At 40.6% G+C, this 16,695-nt stretch overlaps 1 long non-coding RNA gene across 1 annotated transcript; it reads left to right on the forward strand.

Moving 5' to 3' along the window:
• Positions 1 to 1,816: 1,816 nt before the first annotated feature.
• Positions 1,817 to 3,901, forward strand: LOC121078153. Its single transcript, XR_005824465.1, has 2 exons — positions 1,817 to 2,193; positions 2,829 to 3,901. It is a non-coding gene; the product is annotated as an uncharacterized LOC121078153 (long non-coding RNA).
• Positions 3,902 to 16,695: the final 12,794 nt, after the last annotated feature.

The raw sequence follows: 16,695 nt of genomic DNA on the forward strand, positions 1-16,695 counted from the left end.
CATTTCTTCTCAAAAAGAGTAGTCAGTCATCTGTGCAGTAGCACAGATGAGCTCTCTTTCTTCAAGGCTCGCAGATATCACTGCAGCTTCTAGTTTGCAGTTTCATATAGTATTATAGTATTATAGAATCACAGAACCCTAGAATTTTCTGAGATGGAAGGAGCCCACAAGGATCATCAAGTGCAACTATTAGCTACACACAGGATTACCTAAAAATTAAATAGTATTTCTGAGAGTGTTTTCCAAATGTTTCCTGAACTCACAGGCTTGGTGCCATGACTACTTCCCTGCGGAGCCTGTTGCAGTGACTTACCATCCTCTTGGTAAAGAACCTTTTCCTAATAACCAACCAAAACGTCCCCTGATGCAGCTTCGTGCCTTTCCCTCAGGTCTTATCACCAGTCACTAGAAAGAAGAGATCAACGCTTCCCCTTTCGCTCCCCTCATGAGGAAGCTGTAGGACTCCATGAGATCACCCCTCAGTTTCCTCTTCTTTAGGCTGAATAAACCAAGTGACCTCAGCTGCTCCTCATACATCTTCCCTTCTAGACCCTTTACCATCTTTGTAGCCCTCCTTTGGACATTCTCTAATAGTTTTATGTCCTTCTTATATTGCATCCAAAACTGCACACAGTAGTCGAGGTGAGCCTGCACCAGCACAGAGTAGAGCAGGACAATCACTTCCCTTGACGGGTTAGCCATGCTGTGCTTGATGCACCCCAGGGTATGGGTGGTCCTTTTGGTTACCAGGGCACACTGTTGACTCATATTCAACCAGAACCCCCAAGATCCCTTTTTGTGAAGCTGCTCTCCAGCTTTTCATATCCCAGTTTGTATGTATATCCAGGATTTCTCCCTCCCAGAAGAAGAATCTGTCACTTGCTCTTGTTGAACTTCCTGTGGCTGGTGATTGCCCAGCCTTCTATTCTGTCAAGATCTCTCTGCAAGGCCTTTCTACACTTGAGACAGTCAACAGCTCCTCCTAATTTAGTATAATCTGGAAACTTTCTCAATATGCACTTAAGTCCTGCATCCAGATCATTTATAAAAACATTGAAGAGATTTGGCTACAAAATGGAGCCTTGGGCAGCCCCACTAATGACTGGTTGCCAGTCTGATGTAACCCCATTTATTATAACCCTTTAAGCCCAACCCATCAGCCAATTTTTCACTCATCATATTATATATTTGTCTAGCCGTATTCTGGACATTTAGTCCAGAAAGATACTGTCAGAAACAGCATCAGAAGCTTTGCTAAAATCCAAAAAATCACATCTACTGGCTTCCTTGATTCAACTAGATGGGTAACCTTTTCATAAAAGGAAATTAAGCTGGTTAAGCAAGACTTTCCCCTCATGAACTTGTGTTGATTATGACCAATGACTGCATTGTCTTTCAGGTTTTTTCAATAACTACCAGAACAATCTTCTCCATAATTTTACCAGGCACTGAAGTGAGAGTGACAGGCCCATAATTAGCAGGGTCTTCCTCCTTTTCCTTCTTGAAAACTGAGACATTTCTCCCACTTCCAGTTGATTGGGAGCTCTCCAGATTCCAAAGATTGTAGTACAATTGAAGTAGTAATACAGATAAGTCATTAAACTAGTACTCTAACAACCAATAAATTGCACTTTCATTTAGAAGTTAATTGAATGTTTCACTAGTTTTTTACATACAATATTGTGAGTGGTGAAATGCTGTCAAAACAGCCAACACCTATTTCTAAAATAATTCTCAAATGCAGTGTCAATCATGAATTGAAAGACTCATTGTAAGAGACTAAGAAGCTAAAACAAAAGAATGTCTCAAACACTCAGCACAAAAGGGTGATATGGTCAGAAAAGAGGATCCTGCTAGGTCAAGACAGTGCCAACTTCCTTATCCTGGGTAACCTTCTGAGACATCTTTTGGCGTCCGTGGATCTGGCAGTTGCGGTAGGAAAGGCTCTAGCAACCCCCTCCTCTTCCCCCCCAATTCCTCCCTCCTCTCAAGAAGGTTGTGGGACACAGGCTGCACATATTACCATACAAAGCAGGAACTGGAGGTGGGGACTAGCTGTAATTAGTATACAAAGTGAGAACTGGAGTTGGGTCCAGCTTATAAATAGTGCGACTCAGAAGGGCTTTGCGTGCACCCACCACCATCGCAGACAGAACAGGAACTGGACCAGAGACGTCGCTGGAACCCAGGGTGGTAATCTGGACCTTTCCTCTACCTCTGTCTTTCTCTATCTTCCTCTCTGTCTCCTATGCTATGGGCTATTCAGCCCTTTGCGAAATAACAAGATTTAAATAGCTCCCATTATAGATAACAAGGTTTAATCAAATTCTGCGAGAATAGCTTTTGCTATTTTATTAACTTTTGCTAAAAGCTAATAACACCAAACAACTGATTGAAAAGTTTTATGTCACTTTAATTTACTCCAAGGGTAGCATGAATGTTGGCAGTCTCCAAGAGGGTTTTCTAGAACAGCCCTCTACAGGCGCCCACACTCGTCACCAGTCCTTTATTTTATTTAATTATTTATTGAATAGGATATTCCAATAAGATACTAAACTTAGATGTCATTTGAACACATACGTAAACCAGTATACACAACTAACAAAGACCCAATAGATTTGATGGACTTCTCATTTTACTCTTAATTTTTTCTTCCAAATTCAAATTTCTACATCATGCGCTCAGTCTTGTCCAGCAGCTGTTTTATTCATTCTTTGCTAGAACTGCTTTAATTGTCCCATTCTTCTTTCTTCCGCTCCATTGTCTTCTGTCTTTTGTGGAAAGGCTTCTTACAAGTATTGTTTGTTTTCTGTTTTCCTTTTCTGCAGGCTGTCATCTAACTTCTACAGCAACAAGTCCAGATTACGGAAACACTGCTGAGATGGGGAAAATCATCATTTATGAGCACGCCAACTTCCAGGGGTACTCCAAAGAACTCACCAGAGACGTTGCCAATCTGAAAGATGTAGATTGGAATGACTGTATCTCCTCAGTGAAAGTAATTGGACAGCCTTGGGTGGCTTATGAGCATGACAACTATAGAGGCCGGTTACTGGTATTTGAGGAGGGAGAGCATAGCTTTGTTGGTAGAGAGATGAATGACAAGATCACTTCTCTGATGTTGATTACTGAAAATTTGCACAATCCACAGATCACTATCTATGAACATGACCAATATCAAGGGAAGAGCAGGGTGATAACAGAAGCAACCAATTTGGCTAGGGGTCATTACAATGACATGGCGTCTTCTCATAAAGTCCAGCGAGGTGTCTGGCTCTTGTGTGAACATAGCGATGGAAGTGGTTTTCGCTACATTGCACGAGAGCATGAACACCTTCCAAGTTACAGAGCAATCAATTTCAATGACAAGCTTTCATTTCTGCGTCCCCTTCTCCCTGGAAGGTGTGGTTACTGATGGACTGCAAATTCTGAAGTCCTAAGGGTAGATGTAGCCCTAGCAAGAAGGATGGAACCCAGATCTCTCTGCTTTTTTTTATTTCTCCTTGTGCCATAGAAATACTGAATGGGAGAGCTCTCTTTTATGCTGTGCTGCAGATGTGTATTTCTCAATCCTGTCTTGCACTGTTCTCCTTCCCCATGATGCCAATGAATATAAGAACTATCATATTTAGTCATATGAAAAAAAACCTCAATGATAAGAGATGTGCCAGTGGTGTGTAACCTATTAAACCTGTAACTAGCATTCCAAAGTACTAAACCATGTAATGTGAAAGTGTTGCATGTTGCTTCTGTTCTTATATGCATAAACATATATATAGTGTATAACCAGAATTGCTGACTTTATATTCTTCTTTACAATGCTCTTGCTTCACAATGACCTCTGCAATTTTTTTTCTATTCCATTTTGCATTGTTACCAATAAAGAAGATATTGCAGGCAACAATGGCTGTGTTTTATGGATTGTTTGTGGTTTGACAGATAAATATTGCCCTTATATGATGAATTATGATGAGCTTTCTGTGTATTAAGAGAATGGTTCACCCGGTCAGATCAATGAAAAAGATTTCTAAGTCTTCTGAAAGATTTTATTTCCTTCCATTTTCATTTGTCAGTAACATTAGTTTCAGGCATGACTCAATGTGATGTCACTCAATGTGATTTTGGTAAGTCACCGTCATCTTGGAATGGGTCCAGAGGAGGGCCACTAAGATTATCAGAGGGCTGGAGTACCTCTCCTTTAAGAAAGGTTGAGGGAACTGGGCTTGTTTAGCTTGGAGAAGAGAAGGCTCCGGGGAGACCTCATTGCGGCCTTCCAGTACTCAAAGGGAGTGTATAAACAGGAGGGAGAACACTTGTTTACATGTGTTGGTAGTGACAAGGGACAAGGAGGAATGGTTTTAAACTAAGAGAGGGGAGATTTAGGTTGGAAATTAAAAGAGAGTTTTTCACTCAGGGGGTGGTGAGGCACTGGAACAGGTTGCCCAGAGAGGTTGTGGATGCCCCATCCCTGGAGGCATTCAAGGCCAGTCTGGATGCATCTCCGGGCAGCCTGCCCTAGTGGTTGGCAACCCTGCTCAGAGCAGGTGGGTTGCAACTAGATGATCTTTAAGGTCGTTTTCAACCCAGGCCATTCTATGATTCTATGATTTTATGATTCTATGATTCTATGATTAAGCTTTGTTAGAGCATTTCATTATATCAATAAATATATTGCCGCTTCTCTCCCATGAGAGAAGTGTATAATTCCATTTGTGACACTCAACCAGACTTAAAGTCTTTGTGAGCATGCTGATATTGCTATCATCACGGCCAAACACAAAATTGATTGTATCTCAGGGCACTGATCATACTAACAATTTATTGTCTTCTACTGCTCTCAAATATTTAAGCAAATGGAAATTTCTGATAAATTTGAATTGATTGATTGACCGCAATAGGAAGACCTGAGGATTTTTAAACCTTTTTTATCTCGATATGAGATGATGTATTATTTAGAAATCACAGTTGAAATCACAAGCCAAATTTCTTCCTCACTTGCTTGACTTCTGACGCATGAGAATTGCCTTTTCCTGCATTCCTAAGAGACGGCTCTTAAAAAGTGACCAGTAACGAGGTTAGGCATGTATCCCAGAGATACTCACATACACATGCTAAAGACAATGACATGGCCAACCACACAGGCTGCCTTAGACAAGGTACTTCAACAATATCCACACGTAACACTGCCAGGTCTCACATAAAACAAGTATAGACAGCCAAGTCCTCCATCTAAATATAACGCTAATTACAGCACTGCAAAGTTGTGACATCTTACTTATTTTCTACAATGGTAACAGTATTCCTTACCAGTTCAATTGCTGTAATTCTGAATTTGGCTTTAGGTTTCACTGGCAAACAAAAGCTTGTGTTTACAGTTTTAAGTAACATACTCTTTTGAGACCATTCCTGGACTAAAGTGAATCACAAAAAAAAAATTCATCCTAACAGACATTATTGTTTCTGGGTAGAGATGTGAACATCTGCCTAATGCTGGCAACAGCATCAAACTTTACAGACTCAGCTGACTACACAGAAAGGCTCCTACTCCTGAATTTTCAGAATTCAGGTTTTCTTCCTCACTGTAGTACAAAAAATGATTTTGATTCATTTATTTGTCTGAATGTCAGCACACTATTCTGCCTATTCACCTTCCTTTGCAATAATTTTCAAAATTCCTGTTTTTCCCTAGATTTTCTCCTTTAAAGAAAAATACCATAAAACAAGTAGCAACACTCAGTCTTGGTCTAGTCCAACTTTTCCCATGCTAGTTTTGATTTGGGCCTGATGTAAGACGTTTACAAATCTCTGTTCCCAGTGACTTCACCATTTATTTTCAGGGTGACCTTTTGCTGTCCATTCAATATGCATAGCTAATTGAAAAGTAGAATCATAATTTTTATTTGTGTACTAACCACCATACAGCATTTCCATTAATCCACAGCCCTCAAATTCTGCCCCCCTTTTAAATTATTATTATTATTATTATTATTATTATTATTATTATTATTATTATTATTATTTAAGTTTAAGATGAACAAAACCTCCTGAAAAGAAAATTTGTAGCAAGAATGTTCACCAGGAAAGGAACAGTTCTTCTGGGAATAGTCATTCAGCTTCCAAAATCAGACAGGGCAAGTAGTGAGTTGAGAAAGCGAAAAAAGTGAAGTGAAGTGAAGTGAAGTGAAGTGAAGTGAAGTGAAGTGAAGTGGAAGTGAAAAAAAGATTGTTGCCCCATCTTGGTAAAAATGAAAGCCTTAAATTGGAGCATGTTGAAATATATATATATTTAATTGTTAAATACAATTATATGCATTATTGATTCAAATGAAGTTGATCTTCTGATTTCAGTATGTGGCAGAAGCGTTGAGAGGTGCATATCAAGACTCTTATCTTTGTGACCTCTCTAACTTAGATGACATGAACCCTACCCTCTTCAGGCACCTAAAGGCTGTTCTATCTATCAAAATCCAGAATTAATAAAATCAGTGTTTAATAACATGCAAACTTTACATGGTTTCATCTCTGATATTTCCAGTTGGAGTTTAATAGATTTCTGTAATCTCACATTCTTTAAAGCCATAGTTGGCCTGTCCTAACTGTAACCACAGCTGTATTCAAGCATATGAGGCTGGTGAGTATAGCTTTATCTGATATAGTGTAAATAGTAGGATCACCTTCACCGGTTGACTCCTTGTCTCTTGAGACCATAAGAGCTGCTGCGTGATGATTTTCATTTGTCCAGATCCTCAGAGAGAAAACGTTGTCCATTAGTGCACTTCTGATGATACAGAAAAAAAAATAAAATTGTACACCCAGCTTTCTGTTCATTTGTCTCATTGATGAACTTTCATATCTGTAGCCCCTTTGAACTGACTGATCTTTTATTCTGAAGACCTAACCACTGTGACCTTAAAGTAGTGAGTGACAGATATGTTGATTAACGAAGTTACAGAAAAAAGGCAAAGGAAGAATTATAAACAAAACTTCACTTTGTGTATCTCCCAGGAGTACAAGATGTTTGTCACACATACTAGGTCCATCCATCTGTACGGAAACCAAAATGGAAGTGGGAATAAAACTGTACATACCGAGGGCTGAAGTCTGTTTCACTACACAGCTAGCTATGGTCAGCTCAGCTCAAGTCATTGCTATTTATTCAAGAGTCTCTGCCTGCCAAGCCCTTGCCCCATTGTATTGGGTTTAAGTGGCACAGTTTTGGTAGTGGTGGGGCTGCAGGACTGGCCTCTGTGAGAAGAGTCCAGGAGCTGCCTCATGTTAGATAAGGGCCATTTTCAGCTGGCTCCAAAGGGACCTGCTGCCAGCCAAAGCTGAGTCGTTGAGTGATACTGGTTGCACTTCTGTGAGAGCAGATTTAAGAAAGGGAAAAACCTGCTGCACAACGGGGGCTGGGAGAGTGAGGAGTGAGAAACAGCCCTGCAGACACCAAGGTCTGTGAAGGAGGGGGAGAGGTGCTCCAGGCACTGGAGCTGAAGTTCCCCTGCAGCCTGTGGTGAGGACCATGGCTGTCCTCCTGCAGGCCATGGTGTACCACTGTGAAGCAGATCTCCATGCTGCAGCCCGTGGAGGAGCCCCCGGTGGAGCAGGTGGATGTGGCCTGGAGGAGGCTGCGGCCCATGGAGAGCCCCCACATGAGCAGGCCCCGGCCCAGAGCTGCAGCCTGTGGAGAGGAGCCCACGCAGGAGCAAGGGGCCTGGGGGGAGCTGCCGCCAATGGGGGACCCGTGCTGGAGCAGTTTGCTCCTGATGGACGGACCCCGTGGTAGAGAGCCATGTGGGAGCAGTTCTTGAAGAGCTGCTGCCTGTGGGCAGCCCCCGCAGGCTCAGTTTGGGAAGGACGGCATCCCGTGGGAGGGACCCCACGTGGAGCAGGGGCAGGGAGTGACGGTGAAGGACCAGTGGAGACGAAGCGTTAGGGACTGACCACAGCCCCCATTCCCCTGTTCCCTTGTGCTGCTCAGGGATAGAAGGTGGAAGAGCGGGGATGGGGGAAAGGTGTTTTTAGTTCTGTTTGTCTAGCTTGTTAGTACTGCGTAATAAATTTTATTAGTCTCCCCCTTTCCCTTTGAGAAGGGGGAGTGAGAGAGTGGTTGTGGTGGAGCTCAGCTGCCCAGGAAGGTAAAACCACCACACCCATTACCACACAGAAGAAAGTAGGCTTCAGGCATGAAAACATCATTTCAGTACTAGTTCAAATGCAGTTGCTCAGCACAGAAAGACTAATGGCTAAGGGACACAGCAGTTCAAAGGAAGGTACTGCATTTACATGGTGCTTTCTTTAAAGAAGATCTAGACTTCTCTGCCTCTGCTCCTTCAATGCTTTCACCTTGTGACTTAACTTAAAAAAAAAAAAAAAAAAAAAAAGTTATTCTCCCTTTATGTTGTCCTAACAGGATGTTTTCTAACTTTTCTTAATGTACTGATCTTGCTTTTGCTCCTACCAGTCCTGTTACCCTCTTCCCTCTTTCTCCCCTCCCCCCCCTGCAAGTTCTGAATAGCAGAAGTTTATGCCAGCTCCATTAAATCAACAGTAACAGATTGTAAATCACAGTTTGGGAGGTTCTGGTTGGACTTCAGGAAAAACTTTTCACCAAGGGACACTGTAGCATTTGAATTGGTATCCAAAGTGGTGAAGGAATCTCCAGCCTTGGGGATTTCGAAGACTCAGTTAGGCAAGACCATGGTGATGTGATGTGGTATTAATGATTTTCAGGCTCTGAGTAGGAGGCTGGATCTTCCATTATAGATTCTTTGGTTTATGTGATTTTGTGAAGAGCTCTGTAGAGATGGAGAGTGTTTCAGTGTCATATCCACGTTATTCATTTCATTTCTTATTCATCAGTCTGAAAGAACATCTGAGGACCTTGCTTTGTTTGTTGCTCACTAGATCTTTGGGCTATGTTCCATAATTATGGTAAATTAGATTTTGCTAATAAACAAAAGCTACTAAAACTGAATATGTAAAAATTCTTCTTCGTGTTTGAATATAAAGCCATAGATATGTTTCTCAGGTAGCATGCGCTCTAAGAAGCAGTTTATTTCAAAATACAAGTCTTTGCACCAAATAGGTCCACGAAGATAAGGTCTAGAAAATATTAGGGGCGCCAGTAGTAGCACGTTTTAGGTTGCCCATCCCAGGCCTAGTTCTGCTGTTCTGGTTAGCAAGCATGTAAATATGAACATGGTCTCTTGTTAAAAGTAAGTGTGCCCACAGGTCTCCTGCCAGGATGGGATCAGTGACTTTGTCAGCCTGAGTGTTTGTCAGCACTGTAAAGCAAGGTGCCACACAAGGTTCCAGAGAGTCTAGCCAAACACAAATCATCTGTTATTGTCACAGAGCCCTCCAGAAGGTGACCAGGGCTTGATCTTGCTTGTCCCATGTTTACAGTGAAGGTTCAATATCATCTCACTTACCAATTATTTGTGCTGGGGGAGATACAATAGCAAAACTGAATGAAAATGAGCAGTGAAACTGATTGGTCTTGGTTACCTACTCAGCACAAAAAATATGGGGCTACTGTACCCTTCTTCCTCCACTCACCTCATGATTTTGTAGTACCATGTTATCTCTCCTTTCAGATCAGGGCTTTGGTCACCCATGAAGTAAAGTGAAGAAATTAAATACAGTCACATCTCTAGACAAGGTTCCCTGTATTCTGAGGTTTGTATCTCCTATCTCTAACAGGTTCTCATGCAGAAATGCTGTTAAAAGTCTGTCTTTCTTGCATCTACTTATCTCAAAACTATTTCTTGTAAACCTGTGTTCATGCAGACCTGCACTATTATCATTTTAATGCAACTCACACTTTATTCTGTTGTGGTGTTGTACTGCTTGACTTTGTATTAAGGACAGTTTGCTGAATTCTCACCGAGACATTTTAGTTTTTGCACTTTTAGTAGGTAAGAATAGAGAGATGTTGTAAACACAAGAAACAATAAAAGAAGTAGATAATGCATTCTGTATGTGAGAGAACAAGCAGAAATGTTGGTAAAGAATGCTGAAGTCAAGAACTACATGGCTCTTTGATTGAGCTATATATGGTTTCTAAGATGTAGGTTTTGTCCACCATTAGTAACAGATGCTCTTTTCTTTCACCTTCTCCAGCAAAGGTGCTTGAAACACAGCTTGTAATAACCTCCAAAGTTCAGTGCTAGAATGGATTCTATGGCCCACCTGCTTTCTCTGACTACACATATATTGACTGTTTACCAGTTACTCCGCCTAGACGAACTCCAGTTCTGGAGTTTTTGCATTAAGTTTAAAATACTGGTTAGCAGGGCTTACTTTCTGCAATAAGCTGCTCTGGAAAAACATGTTGGTCTAACAGTTATATGCCTTACTACCCTGAAAATGAGCCCTGAGGTCCTAAGAGACATAGGTGTAAAACAATAACCTAGGTGGACAAATATGACACTGGAGGAGGGAGAAGTGGGAGTAGCATGGGTACGCTGGGGATGGAGTGTGTGCAGCATCAGCTTGGGATGGCGCCACCTATGGAAAACTTTAGAAAAGAACGAGCTTTTCTTCCATTCCTCCCAGGAGCCGCAGTTGCATCAGATCAAATTAAGTAGAAACAAATGATGTCCCCAGATGGAGTGTCTCAGCCACCACCACCCTAAGGAAGAGCACAGGTGGAACAAGGCCTCATTTACCATTGCACAGGGAACAAAAAGAGGCAATAAATACACAATTTTTAGATGTCAACATCATTGAGTTTCAGCAAGGCCCCAGTGTGCTGTGATCCAAGTCCCAAGAGCAGCTGAGCACTGCTGAGCTTCTTCAAAGACTGTGGGAGATGCAGATACTCTTTTCCTTTCCAGATGAGCCCCTCAGGCTGCAGGTTATCAGCTGACTGTTAAAACAACAACAATAAAACCAACAAACTTTCAATTAAATCCACAGAGACTCCCACAAAGTTGCCCAAATGAATCTGAAACCAACTTTCAATAACATCAAGAGTTGTACTCTCAAGATATCTTCTCTAAAAGGTCAACAGCTCATTTTGGACAATGGGGAAGGGCTTTGCTTCCAGAGTTGAAGTGAAAGTGACTGCATCCCTCTTTAACATTATCTGGTTTTATGCATGTACTCCTTTCAAATATGTGAGATGTGCTTTCACACTTCTTGTTCTCAGAGTGGTTCGTCTCTCTTTCCTCTTTCCCAGCCCAGTATTTCTGGCATTTTTTTCAGTCTTGTCTGGTTTTGTATGCAACTGTTTCATACTTGTTCTCTTGCCCTACAGCAATATGGAGCCATGCCCTTTTTTGGTGTTGTTGAGTCATTTTAGTCTCATGGAATCGTTTTGTCAGGGACTTGACTGACTTTGTAGCTGAGGTAGAGTGGTCACAGTGAGACCTTATGTGGGTAGCTGTCACATCATTAGAGGAAAAGTTGAATAGGACAGCTAACAGGCAGGTTAAGTTTTTCAGAATTAGTTAAGTGCTATGGCATCCTCTGAAGTGCCGTGAAAAGCTGAGGACATTTGTATAGAATCCTTCACAGAAACAATCAGATGACTAGGAAAAATGAAATTCCAGAATAATCATGAAGATAGTTCTTAATCAGACCAAAAACCAAACCAAAACAAAAAAAAACAAAACAACCACACTTAGATATCTCTTCTGTATGTCAGCCTTACTTAGTTCCTTCACCATCTTTCTTATCTTAACTACAGGAGTTTAAGTTGTTTAAGTTAATATTTTCCAGAGCCTGTAGGTTAATTTTCAGATTGCCTGCCTTTTTCAAACATTTTCACTTGTCATTTTCTGTTTAAATCTTTTCATCCTCTCTTTCTTTATTTTCTGTTTTAGATTTGCCCTTTCTTTCTCCAGTTCTAGATCAGTTTTCTTTCAGTGACTTCATGTTTTTTTGACTAGGAAAAGCTTGCATGCTTATGATAGTATTAAATGATACACGCAATCATTTTCTTAGCAGAGATGCAGGACAGTGCCCTTGGCTGGGTTAGAGTATGAGTAAGTACAAAGAAGTGAAAAAGACACCCCACCTTTAACAAACCAAGAGAAGTCAGCTGCCAGGCTGCCTACCCTTCTTTCTTTATTTATTTATTTTTATTATTTTTATCGGTTGGTTTATGGTTCAATATTTTTTCCAGAGCGAGTTCCCTGGCAGTGTTTACCAAACCAAACAATAGAAAATAATGGGAGCAAGGTGATGCTTTTTCTCATGAAGGCAAATTACTATTAGTCATCCTACTTTTCAGTTCCCAGGTCCAGGAAAGCTCTGTGTATTACAGAAATGAAGAAACACTGTTTCTCCTCAAGTCTATGTGCGATTGTTTCAGTGCCTTGCCTCTGTGACTTTTCTTGACTTCTCTTGACTACAAAATGGGGATCCACTACATGTTAAAAAATTTCTTTCAAGATGCTGCAGTTTCCAGAACCTGGCTCAGCTACACCCTGATCATAATCAGCCTTACTCAGTCACAAATACACTTTCTCAAATGATACTAATATTTATTTTCACATTACTAACATCAGATTGCCGTTAAAGTGAATCTTACATTTCATTATTCACCAAAACTAATTCAAGAAACTCACCTTAAAACTGCCTTAATTTCTCTAGTCAGATAAGTCACCGTAATTTTTCTGAATAACAAAGAAGCTTCTACTTGTGAACACAAGTAATGCTCACCTGGCAACTTTATCATTTTTTTTTGTCCTTCTTGGAGCAGGCTGATGATTCACAGAAGCAGGTAGGCAAGCCCAGTGTTGCTTGTTTTTCTGAAGATGGACAGGAACATCCTCTGAAGTATGTTGCAATTGTTGATAGAAACAGATATGATGTGATTCATTAACCATACCTGGATTCCAAGAAACTCTTTATACAAATTTGGGCTAAGGCAGGCCAGTCCCAAAGCCTTGAAGGTATACTGAAAAAAAATCACAAACATTGCTACAGAGAATGCGGGGGAGGAGAATGGGGCCAAACTCTGCAATAAGAAGGTGCATAATTCTAACATGCTCCAGACTCAAGGCATGCAAACATGCAGCTTTTATTAATCTATTATGAATTTGGCAAAGCCGATGCAGTGAAAATGCTGGGAACCTGAAAGATGTTGGCTAGAGGAGGAAGTATGGAGCCGCTCTGTCATTCATATTCTCTTCCTCTCCTGCAAGCTGCTTGTCTTGTTGCTGTGCATTCTGGCACTGGGATACGTACCTAATTCCAGGTAATGCTCCCCTGTTCAGTCAGTGAACCATGCTTTAGAGGTAATGTGTAGGTGTTTGTTGAAACATTGCAGGGAGGGGTAAGTTGCATGTTAATAACTGACAGCTTATCTGCACACACACAAACTGAAACAATAATTTGCCTTACTTATTTTAGTGTAAGGCCAAACACTGCATTAAAAAAATAGTGCATATTACTGCTGACTATGTGGTATTGGTTCCTGGGTATGTGCTTACTCACCTAGTTTCTCTTCTAGTCTATCAGCAGAAAAGGGCAAAGTGAATATGAGAAAGATGGAACCAATTTTTCAAAATAGTTCCTTGTAATTATTTTTACATTGTTACTGAGGTAGCAGAATTTCTCCTGCAGTTTCAGTTAGAGAAGAGCATAAATATAAAGAAAGAAATAGCATGCAAAACACTGAATTTTATTTTATAACACAAAGTGAAACTATACATAAGTTAATCAGCTGATGTTCTGGAATTTTCACAGAACTTGGTAGAGGGAGCAAAGCATTTGACTAAAACAGATGCTTTACTGTAAAGATTTACTTCCACTTATTTGCCAGGTAGAATTATAAAATAACCAGCTCCTGGCATTTACTCCAGTTGCAGCATCAAAGACCGACATGCCACAGACAGAGTTTCCAGGGTTGTGGCTTTATTGGTTATTATACAATAGTATCTAGAATTTCCATCTAGATTCAAAATTTAGTTTTGCAAATGCTTTAAGGATATTCTGTGCCCTGAATTGTTTACAACATCTTAAACAGAAGAAATGTAGGGGAAGAATTTGAAATAATAAAAAAAGGTTTAAAAGTTGAAAGTAAAGGAAACAAACTGTGAGACACAGGAGGATAGATTCCACTGTCAGGCTTTAGTTCCACAAGTTACATGACAAGTTTAAAAAAGAGTAAAAAATGTTTAAATACAAATATGGAATTTAAGTTCTGTCCTATTTCAAAATTGTGACAATACAGAATCCCAGTTACTTGCCTTTGAGGAACTCCACAAGTATTTCAGCTTGTGACAGTAAAGCTCCCCAGGTACACACAGTTCTTTCTGTTCCTGTCCATACTGGAAGTCTGATGAAGGTGGAAAAAAGTCATAGACTCAAAGAAAGATTTAGGTGGAAAGGGACCTCTGGAGGTCTCTAGACTAACCCCCTGCTTCCAGCAGAACTAGCTCCAGAGCTATATCAGGTTGCTCACAGCCTTGTCCAGGTGATTTGTGAACATCTCCAAACATTAGATATCCGTTTCTTGGGGCACCTGTTCCAGTGTTCAACTATTGCACCATGTCTTTCTGAGAGGATTCTAGCTCTGTTGTCCATTTAGTCCCACAACAACTAGCTGAAGCCATCATTTATATCCCCCTTTGGCCTCTGTTGTGGTTTAACCCAGCAGGCAGCTAAGCACTACACAGCACTTTGCAGCCCACTGTTTCTGTCCCCTCTCAGCTCCTTGTGTACCCCCAGCCTCCTCACTGTCAGGGTGGTGTGAGAAGCTGAAAAGTCCTTGGCTTAGTGTTTCTGCAACAATTAAAACATCAGTGTGTTATCAACATTATTCTCATCCTCAATCCAAAACATGGCACCATACCAGCTACAAGGAGGAAAATTAACTCTATCCTAGCCAAAACCAGGACAGCCTCCTATTCACCAAGCTGAACAAACCTAACTTCTGCAGCATTTCCTTGGACATCATACGCTCCTCTTGATTTTGTTGTAATATCTCTTGTATGGAGGACTGCAACAGGGAACACTGTTCCAAATATGATCTCATATGTGCCAGATAAAGGGGAATGATCACTTCACCTCCTGGTCATTGTCTTGTTAATGCAGCCCAGTATGTGGCTACTATTCATGCTGTCTTCCTGGGTCGTGTTCATCTTGCTCTCTACTGGAAGGTTTTTCTCTGCAAAGCTCCCAATAGTCAGTCCCTAGATTGTACTGGTGCAAAGGCAATTTTGTCTCAAACTGACCATGCCATATCCATAAAATACTACAGAAGAACATTTTTTAATTGTAGATTTTCTCTAAATCATGTCCTGGGAAAAATCTTAAGTACCGTAATTATATGCTATATATGCCAAGCTATGTTAATGGAGATAGTTCCATTTTGCCAGTCAAAAATGTTGACGTTGCCTCTCTTTACTTACATGAGCCTATGGATTTCTTTAATGATTCCATCGTAAATGACCAGGAATGATTGTAGCAATGGCAATAAATATAAATTGGGTCTGAATAATCTCAGTCATTGCTGAACAGTGATTTCATCTGACTCAGTAAGAAATAATGGATTGTATGAACTGGTGAAAATTCCACACATAGTTCCAGAGGCTGTTTTGAAGCTTTTGTATTTGTTTTACTTTGTTTTTAAGTGTGAGTTTGGTTTAAACATTCTCTTGATTTTGAAGAGCAGCAATGGATTCTGTTAGGTAAATTGTTGCCATTTGGGGTACAAACCAGCCCAGTGAATAATCAGATGCTTTGGTGGAAGCAGCAACAACCCTCAGTGAGGATGTTAGAACACTGTTTTCCTCTAAAGGTTCACCTATATCTTGTTGATTGGTTTACAGAAAAACTGCAACCCCCCTTTCCTTGGGAGGAATGGAACTGCCTATCATTCATGTAGGAGGGCAGAGACGGTGGTGAAGAGAAAAGACCTCTGTGTTATAAAGTATATAAGGAAGTCGGTCTTGTGGAAGAGAAGAGATTATGATTATTAAATGCTGAAAGAAAACATTGGCTCTAGGGAACACTCACAACAAGAGGGACTCCAGACTGGGGGAGAAACCCAGTCAGCCCAGACAGAACAGGGCACATCATCAAGAAGAAGAAGTCTGTATTTTCTTATCTTCTAACCCTGAGAAGGTATGTTGTCACTGAAGTGATCAACTCCAAATGAAAATAAGGGAAACCCATTTTCTCTCCACTCCTTTGTCTTGTGTTTAGTAGAATACTCTTACAGTCTTAGCACCTGGAGTGCAGGGAGCCCCAGCTGGTGTGCAGTGATAGAGTCAGCAGTCTCGAGATCTATTGTTCTCTGTCAAGAGCTACTACTTACATTCAGTGCCATGAAAGCTTTATAGGCAGACTGTTTAGAATAGCTATTGTGTGTACGTTTTATGCTCCAGAGCAGAGATTTTATTTCTAGCTTTGCACCTGAGGTTATATAACTGTAGATGTTTTCATTACTCACTTAAGTCCCCAGATGTCTTGAATCGTGCAAAGGTGTGTAGGCTTATCAGATTCACTTCCTCAACTTTATTGATAATTTCTTTCTGGAGATGTCTTCTTTTCAGGAAAATCCCTCTCTCCAACTAGTATTTTTTTCATCAACTTCATATTTCTTCTATTTGCTCTTGATGGCATTGGAATATTTCATGTAATTTCTAACTTCTTTCATATTTAAATATTGATAGATTTTTCCTGTGAACAGGTCTTCAAGGAATCTCTGGTTTTATTCCTGATTTACAGTCAAGTGTA

This window comes from Cygnus olor, chromosome 1, assembly GCF_009769625.2.
Source record: "Cygnus olor isolate bCygOlo1 chromosome 1, bCygOlo1.pri.v2, whole genome shotgun sequence".
NCBI classification, from domain to species: Eukaryota; Metazoa; Chordata; class Aves; order Anseriformes; family Anatidae; genus Cygnus; species Cygnus olor.